Source organism: Arvicanthis niloticus, chromosome 29, assembly GCF_011762505.2.
Source record: "Arvicanthis niloticus isolate mArvNil1 chromosome 29, mArvNil1.pat.X, whole genome shotgun sequence".
Lineage (NCBI taxonomy): Eukaryota > Metazoa > Chordata > Mammalia > Rodentia > Muridae > Arvicanthis > Arvicanthis niloticus.
This window is the reverse complement of record NC_133437.1, coordinates 21,495,254-21,504,889: the sequence shown is the minus strand read 5'-3', so window position 1 is coordinate 21,504,889 and position 9,636 is coordinate 21,495,254. Positions and strand designations below refer to the sequence as shown.

The 9,636-nt window shown below is 43.9% G+C and overlaps 1 long non-coding RNA gene across 1 annotated transcript; it reads left to right on the top strand.

Moving 5' to 3' along the window:
* The first annotated feature begins 3,308 nt into the window (after positions 1–3,308).
* LOC143440293 (uncharacterized) lies at positions 3,309–8,804 on the top strand. Its single transcript, XR_013108071.1, has 3 exons — positions 3,309–3,477; positions 5,446–5,637; positions 7,631–8,804. It is a non-coding gene; the product is annotated as an uncharacterized LOC143440293 (long non-coding RNA).
* Positions 8,805–9,636: the final 832 nt, after the last annotated feature.

Below are 9,636 nucleotides of genomic sequence, written 5' to 3'. Positions count from 1 at the left end.
ATCCGTGCAAATGCAATTATTGTGTCTGCTGTGTCTTGCCTTGGCTTTGCTGTTTCCCTCTTAGATACTTTCTGGCTTGCTTTGGATTTCTCTTTTATGCAATGATTCCTCCATTTGAAAAGGTAAATCCCACTGATTCCCTACACGATCAAAAATCTCATCTATGGCAAAATGATTTAATCATATGGAAAGGAGAGAAAGGCTGTACCCTTTTTTTGGAGGAGAGGCCTATGACATCCTGCCCCCCAAAGCTGGTGCCAGGAGACTTGTGTATCAAACCCATGGTGTAGAGTCACCAACAACTGTCCTCTGTGAGGTAAAGTTCCATCCATTGTCTGGTCATCAGCCTAGGCCAACTCCAAACAGGGAGAATGAAGTTTTCATCGGGCCCAAGATCATGTCACAGAAAGAAACTTCATCTGGGAATCTGTGTGCTGTTTTCTGTTTGTTGTTTAGTGCCCAACACTCTCACCCACGTGCTCCTGGGACAGGATTATTTTGAGTAATGACATATTCTTCGGCATCCGATGACTATAAATACAGCCTTGGAGGAGCCTCAGGAGGAAACCATTATGAGAACAGAAACAGAAACCAGAATCTGTCTTTATCACAAACAAAAGAGATACACCTTGGCCAACATGCAACTTATTACTACCTTTCCCGTGGCCCCATAAAATAAAATTATCTGTCACATAGCACCTCATAAAATGTACAATTTTTATGCTCTTGTTTATCAGTTAAAACAATAAATTTACATCTAAGACATAGAAATCCTCATACATTTCTGCCCAAAACTTCTGCCTGCAAATTTAGAATGTATGTGACCATCTGGTTAAAGTACTATATGCCTACATTTTAGAATATCACCTAGTAGTTTAAAATACTATGTATATTCTTATAGAACGACTTGGGAGGACCCCCAAAATAGCTTCAAGAGGAACAAAATTAAAAGAAAAAAAGGGAAGAAATATAACCACACTCATGTTAAAGTAGATACCCATATAGACCAGACAAAAATATATACTTTTCCTTACATATATGTGATGGTTTGTATATGCTTGGCCCAGGGAGTGGCTCTGTTGGAAGGTGTGGCCTTGTTGGAGTAGGTGTGTCTCTGTGGGTGTGGGCTTTAATACCCTTGTCCTAGCTTCCTGGAAGTCAGTATTCTGCTAAGCAGCCTTCAGATGAAGATGTAGAACTCTCGGCTCCTCCTGCACCATCCCTGCCTGGATGCTGCCATGTTCCCACCTTGATGATCATGGACTGAACCTCTCAACCTGTAAGCCAGCCTCAATTAAATGTTGTTCTTATAAGAGCTGCCTTGGTCATGGTGTCTGTTCACAGCAGTAAAACCATAACTAAGACAACATATAATACCTATGTGAGCACAGACAAAAGTAGGAAATGAGGGGACTGAGATGTGTTTGCAGAAGTGTTTTTTTTTTTCCTATATTATTTGACTATTTTTAAAAGGAGACTGCAGCATGCATTATGGCCTATTTAAATGTGGGTTTATTTTTTTTTTTAATGAATCTAGGAAGTCTCATGAAATGTATCTTGCTAATTAGGTAAGAGTAATGTAAGGGTCACTGATAGCAACAAAATTCTCTTAGCATTTACCAGCCATTTCAACAATGAAGACACCATTGTACTTCTTGGGGAAAGCCCTAGAAGGTAGCAATTTCAGAGAGTCGGCGGACTGCATGTTTTAATGAAATCAGGTGTAACGGTCTGGTCAAATTAATGATAACTCATCACCTGTTTGACGGTCACAAACTATTACTAACTATGAACCTACCTACCAGGCAGGCAAAGTGGATCAACCCAAATCATTGCCCATCCCACACAGAGGTCTCTTTAACAAGAGACCTCTCTTTAACATTTTCTAGTTCTCTTATGTCGCCTCCACAGCAGGGTAGTGAGAGAGCGAGAGCCAGATAGAACGACTCCCACAAGATTTTCATAAGCTCATAACTTGGCATTCAGTATCCTGTCATAGGGCACAATGGAAGTGTGAGCCTCGCTTCAAGAAGCACAGAGATAACTGTGAGATTACGAAGATTATAGCAATCCGTTTATTTTTTCAGCCATCCAAGCTGTGAGCTGACATCTTGGCGGAGGGAACTCTAGTTGAGAAATGAGATGGTAAGAAGGTGTGCTGTAGCAAGTTCTTTCTGACACTGAATGGACACACATGGAAACTTTGTAACCTTATTGTCCCCTTTCTGCCACACCAAAGAGCAGAGCTCTGAGAACCCAACATACCTATGCAGGACAACGGACAAGAAATTTGGAATGGAGCCAACCATGGTGAGGCACACCTGCAATCCTTGCACTCAGAAGGTTAAGACAGGAGGATTGCTTGAGTTTGAGGCCAGCCTTTGACCATAAAGGAAGGCCTCATTTAAAATATATTTCTCAGTCCTAGAAATGCAACAGGCATATGGCTGCTGTTGCGTCTAAACATTTAAAGCTCTTATGTGGTTGTTACCAATGACAGCCAGCACAGGAACACACCAATGAGGAGATACCAAGTCCATGTTTAAGGCCGTATAGCTAAACACTGTCAGAATCAAGGCTAGAATCCAGGTATTGGCTGACTCCCAAGCTAGGCACTGGGAATTGCTTAAGTAAAATATCAGTTTCCTAATCAGAAAAGACCACTTAATTTTCTTATTTAGACAAATCTTATAGAAACCACTCCCTGCTTAATGTGGGCCTTCACAGTCACTTAGGGGCGACAGACCAATTGTCCCTCTGTGGGCTGAGTGCTCATGGGTTTGCCATTAGTCTTACTCTGCATTCCAGCATTTCTGGCAAGCCATTGTCACATACGCCACTGCCATGCCATGCCATGTTGCCATGCAGATCATGTCAAACGGAAACATGTGGGAGTCAGAAGCACATCAGAGAACGGGCATTGTCTGTTCTCTGGTTTTAAAACCATAAGATCCTAGGACCAAAATCCCAGTAGGAGTGTTCAATCAATAAAAGGCTTGCCACTCAAGTGAGAGGACCTGAGTCCCAACCTCAGAAGCCACATAAAAAGCCAGGGGTATCAGTGCACGCTTTTGACCCCAGCACTGGAGACACAGAGTCAGCTTGGCCTACCTGAGGAGCTCCAGGCCACTGAGTGACTCTTTCTCCAAAAAAAAAAAAAAAAAAAAAAAAAAAAAAAAAAAAAAAAAAAAAAAAAAAGGGTTGACCTCTGACCTCCTATAACAGTTTGAACAGGTTTGGGTCCCCACAGACTCATGTGTTCGAATGCTTGGCCCACAGGGAATGACACTATTAGGAGGTGTGGCCTTGTTGAAGGAAGTGTGTCACTGTGGGAGTGTTCCTGCCTGTCTGTTAAAAATAGTCCCCTTCTGCTGCCTGCAAATCAAGAAGTAGAACTCTCAGCTCCTCCAGCACCATGTCTGCCTGCATGCTGCCATGCTTTCCACCAGGATGATAACGGACTAAACCTCTGAAACTGTAAGCCAGCCCCAATTACATGTTTTCCTTTGTAAGAGTGGCCTTGGTCATGGTGTCTCTTCACATCAATGAAACCTAAGACACCTTCATGTGTGTATACACACACACATGTACGCACACGTGCACGCGCACATGCACACAGGTGCATATACACACACAGAGAGAGACACAGAGAGAGACAGAGAGCCTTCAGTAAGCCTCTGGGTAATTAGTAACTGACTTGATTGATTAGTCTTTCAGACTTTCCCACCGAGATAATCATCTGCATGCCTATTGGTGAGGCTTTTTCAAGTCTCCCAGACACTGGAAGTGAGAGCTTCCTGTCTTCAGAGAAAGCAGTAGCTGTCTAGTGACATCACCCTGCATCCCATTCAGCTGCCTCTCCTTCTCAAGAGAAATGACTCCCACAGATGACTCGAGGCTGTTATTTCGGGATCACTGACCTGAAGATCTGGGAGTAAAACTCCCCTAGAGAGTTTGATTCAGGAGGCCTGCAGCTTCCCAGGCGTCTGAAAGCCACCACAGTTAGATTTTCATGGCCCACTAGAGCCGGTGAAAAAAAGGTCAGAAATAAAGGCTTATTGGCCCAGGAGAGCTTCTTGGGAGGAGAAGAGCTACTCCCCTGCAGCCCTTGGGTCCCTCCAACCCAGGGGTCATGAGGAAGCTTACAGGTCACTGATCCCAGAGAAAATGAAAGTGGGAATGGCTAGAAAATCTACTCTGCATTTTATTGGAGTTTTATAGAAGCACGTTGCTAGCATCCCTGTCAGAAAGAACATACAATTTGTATCCATTAGTCTTGGATTTTATATCCTAAATTTATATACCTTTAATGATGCCTATTCTGGGACCTTTGAGGCCCCCCACACAGTTCGGTTCCTTCCTGGTCTCCAAGTAAGAAAGCACTGGTATGGGGAGGGGGGGACCTTACTCCAGTGACTTTTAACCAGAAAACACAGTGAACATAAAACCCTCTTGGCTTTGATGAAGACAGAATGCCAGTCATCTGAGACTGTGTTTGACAGAATGGACAGGCAAGAGGAAGTGCGGTAGAAACTGGACCATGAAATTGGAGAAAAGAGGTGGCGTTGGGGGGCGGGGAGTTCACAGATCAGAAAGCCAACAGTCACTAAAATTAACCTAACTGTCTCCAGATTCAACACTGGACACCCTTCAGGGAAGATTAGCCTGGCGGAAGGGCAGTCGCATATTTCTCAGGCTTGTTAGGAGGCTGACTCAGGGTAATGAGGAGAACTTCCCTCAGAGCCTGCCACCTGCAAATATAGCCTGTTCTTGGCAGTTCATTACACCCAGCCTGCAAAGGAACACCACAGAGTCACATACCGCTTGGGGTTTGACACTGGTTGAACTTTTTTTTCTGGTCCCCTTTGGCAAAAAAAAAAAAAAAAAAAAAAAAAAAAGCAATGGCCAGGAGTAATCACACATTTTAAAATGTCCTTTCCCCTCCCAAACTTCTTCCCCCAGTCACAGTGCAATACTTGAGCTCGTATTGGGCACGGAAAGGACATTGAACACAATCACAATGTTCTCAGCTGCAGCCCTTCACCACGGAACAAAGGGGCAATTGGTCATGGACAGGTGACCACCAGTGGCTGACCTGGGCCCAGAGAACCGATGTGTACATGCCATTAAGTGGGAATGAGTCCAGGCTCAGGTAGCTCTGAATCATGGGACTCCTTATGATGGTTTCTGTTCAGTTCTCCGTGTCCAGATTTAAGGTTCTTCCCTGGTACACTAGAACCACTGGAAGAACCACTGGAGGGGATGGAGAAAACAGGTTGCTTTAAAGATACAAAAGTCAGGAAGGTCCAATATCCACAAGTCAGGAAGATCCAATATTCACAGCTGCTTCTTTTCATGTTGAGACAAAAGTCACCAGTAAGTGTTCATGCCACCCCTTTCTCCTATAGGCTTACAAAGAAGCATTTTTTTTTTTTTTTTTTTTAGGTCGACAGGGTGACACACAGCTGCAGCCTGAGTTTTGTGGGAGAGTGAAACAAGAGAGTCACTGTTCGAGGCCAGTCTGGCAACGGAACTAGACCCATCTCTTTCTCTGCTCATTCAACTCCGGTCTCTGACCCTGTATGATTCGCACCGGAAGGGACAGGAAACAAGGAGTGGAGAGAACTGGAGCACCTGGTATGGAGGAGGCAGCGCTTGCCTGTTAGGGCTCGAGACTGTCCATTGGCTAGGATTTGAGAGGGCAGCGGAGAAGATCGACAGGAGGCAGCCCTTTCCTGCAGCGAGCACTCTAAGGACTTCTCAAATAGGAAGACAGGATTTCAGACGTATATTTAGAGCACACTTCCTTCTCTCTTCATGTTGTTTGTCTAGACGTTAGTTTAAAAGCGAGCACCAGATGTTGTGACTTACATCTATGTCATCAGCACTCTGGAGACTGAGGCAGGAGAATTGCCAAGAGTTTGAAACCAGCCTGGGGAGTCTACCTAGTGCGTTCCAGGCCAGCCTGGGCTAAAGGATGAATATCAAATAAACGAAAGCGTTGAAGCCAGCTTTGGTAGCACAAACCTGTAATCCCAGCACTCAGGAGGCTAAGGCGGGAGGTTCGTGAGTTCAAGGCCAGCCTGTGTTATGTATTAACTCACTGCCTACCAAAACATTACTTGATATCTGTTACATGTTTCTGTTGGCTAAAAGTTTCTTTAAACTGCCACAAGACTGAGACACATGGGGCCCCAGTTATAACTAGGCTATCCTTGAACCCTCTGGTGCTCAAAGTTTACCCAGGATCCTATAGTTGTGGCTAATCAGAGTCTTAATGAGAGAGAAAGGCATACCAGACTGGCATTGGAGTTATGATTACACTGATAAAAGCACTCAATCAACCTTTCAGGATCCAAATGATGCATGGGATGGGGCCATGGTTGTTCCATCCCAATACCTCCTGACAAGAAAATACAGTCATTGATCCTGTCCAGTATGGGGAGATGGTTCTGTGGGTAAAGTGTTTGCCCTACCAGCATGACAACCTGAGTTTGATCCCTGGCATGTAAAAAACCAGGCCTAGTGGTTTGCCTTTGTGATCCAGGCCCTGGGAAGGCACAGACAGGTGGACCTTGGGCTTTCAGCCAACCTAGACTAACCAGTGTAAGCCTCAGGTTCCAGTGAGAGACTGGATCTCTCTGTACTTCTCTATTCCTGGGATAAAACACCATGACCAAGGCAACTTACTTAGGAGGAAGGAAAATTTTACTTAAGCTTTGAATTCCAGAGGGTTAAGAATCCATCCCCAGCTTAGAGAAATACGGCAGCAGACAAGCACAGTGACTACGGCCAGCTAAGAGCCCACATCTAAAACACAAGCAAGAAGCAGGGAGTAGACCAGGAATCACACAAGCTTTCGAAATCTCGAAGCTGGATCTAGTGACACACTTCCTCCAGCAAGGACACACCTCCTAAGCCTCCCCAAAAAGCACCACCAACTGGAGATCAAGTAGACTAATGCCAGAGCCTGTGGGAGACATTCTCATTAAAAACCATCATGGGATTTTTAAAAAAATCATGGTTAGGGCTTGAAAGACAGTTCAGTGGTTAACAGTACTGGCTGCTCTTGCAGATGTGAATTCAATTACCAGCACCGACATGGTGGCTCACAACCAGTTCCAGAGGGTATAGAAATTCCAGTTCCATGCAAACAAAATAACCATACACATAAAAAAGCAATAGGTAATCAAATAAATAAATAAGCATAATGAGGCTGCCTCAAAAAAACAAGGTGATTGGTTCCTAACAAAAACATCTCAGAATGACCTCCACATTCGAGAACACACACACACACACACACACACACACACACACACAGGAGAACACATGGAAGCACACTTTTTAAATGGACATTTAGCTTCCTGTAGTACACACCTGTAACTCTAGCACTGGACAGACTGAGGCAGAAACATCGGGAATTAAAGACCAGCCTAGGGGTACACATAAATCCAACCCCTCTGGAGGTTTTGGCACAAGACATGCTGGTATCAAAGCAGAGAAATAAGCTAAGAATCAGAGAAGTAACACATACATATGGTAGTGATAGGGTTTGAGACACACAGCTCAGCATGAGAGACCACGGCAGAAACGTGAAGAGCATCTTCTCTCTCCCTCCTCTTCCCCAAAGTAGGTCCAGAGAACTTCATTTGGAAGGTGCGAGTCCTGTTTCCAGAAGAAAGGAACATCTTTGTCTCTGAAGATGCAAGGAAGAGTCTGGACAAGAAAGCTGCTCTACTCCGCTCTACTCCCCGTTTACACTGCGTCTCATCCAATCAGATGACAGCCTACGATTCTCACCCAATCACACTCCTACTCAGCTGTCCACTTCTCCATCGGTCGTCATGAGGAGACGCGGCTTTCCCCGTCGCTTTGGTCTTTGTTCTTTGAAGTCTCTTGTGCAACTTAAAATGAGGGTGTGTATGTATGGTTTTTCTCTTACTAGTCTGTCTTCTACTGCAGAGGTGTTTTAGTTTGGATGTAGCATGTCTTCCAAAGCCCCACGGCTACAGCTTCTACCTTGGTCCCCAAGGTAATGCTCTTTGTGGGCAGTGGAACTTTTGAGAACTGGGACCTTATGAAAAGTCTTTAGATCACTGGGCATTTACTCTTACACCTCGGGCCTTTCCCTCCTTTTTCTTAAACTTGCTTCATGCCCTCAAGGTGAGCAAATTTGCTTCCTTCCATGCTCCCCAAGATGATGTACTACGTTACCACGAGACTGATGCAATCACGGACTGGAAGCCTCCAAACTGTGAGCCAAAATTAACCTTTTATCTTTATAACCTAGTTATCTCGAGCATTTTGTTATAGTGACAGAAAGCTAGCTGACATCAGTGCGTTGACTCTGAGCCTAGCTGTGGAAAAAAGATCTTTCCCCTATACTAGAGAAGGCTCTTGGCCTGTGGTTTAGATCATAGTGTTCAAGCATTGGGGGAAGCTCAGACTCAATATTGCATCTAGAGTGTGCACCTTAACATTGTAAATTAACATTGTCTTCTCCACAGGGCAAGATTGTTTTGGGTAATAATCATGAAATAAACCTAATTAAGAGGACCAAAAAAAAAAAAGAGAGAGAGAGACAGACGGTGAAATTTTTTATTTATTAAACTGCAAGCGTGTGATCTTGCCTGTGAATGTAAAGTAAGAATATGTAGGTCTGGGAGAAAAGTTCAATGATGCAATAATGCAAAAGTAAAAATATGTATTACAAATTGAAAGGGAACATCATATTGCTAGTTTTTCTCTTCTAAAAAAGTACCTACGTATTGTTGGGCTCTTATAGGCATGAAAACACAGCTCCGAGTCAGTCTCACCATTGGAATTTTTAGTCACAAATAAAAAAAAAAAAACTCCAAGTGACCATGATTGTTCGTGTTTATAATTGTTGTTTTGGCTTTTATCTTGAACTTACCGCTTATCGGATGTAACCGATGGTTTATAAGAGCAAATACGGTAACTTGTGTCCTACATGAGTTTGGGTGATTGCAGACAGCTACAAACATGCTCCTGAGTCAGTCTACCTGTGTCGAGGTAACTGACTGAGGAGTCATTAGGATTAAATTCATGAAAAGGATAGTAAAAAAGAAAAATGCTCACTTGGGAAAGAGACCAAAATTGTTTTTAACTACGTTGGCTTGAGGTTTACACTTAAGCTTGTTATAATTGGTAGAAACCAATTGCTTAGGATTTAGGCAAAGGTTTGTTCATATGTGGAGATGTTGCAGCTCCGCCTTTGTTCATGATCCCAGCATCCGGTGATAATCTAAGACTGATCAAGCTTGAGTTCCTTGCACTCATCCCTTATCCGTAAAATCCAGCTATCTAGGTCCAGCGAGATGGCTCACAGGATAAAAGTCCCTGTCACACAAAAATGAAGACCAGAGTTCAAAACCCCTGTGGCATGCGGACACCCACACTCACACATCACATGCACATTCAAGTACAAACGTACACACACTCACAATGAATGTTTAAATACAGATACCCAGTCCCTTTCTGGGCTCAACTCACATAGAGAGCAGAGCAACAGACGTCTCCAAGTAGCTTTAAAATGACAGAAACAGAGTTGACATCAGAGTGGATGTTCACAGTGGGAGTCAGGAAGGCTGCAGCTCTGGCACCCAACGCTCACTC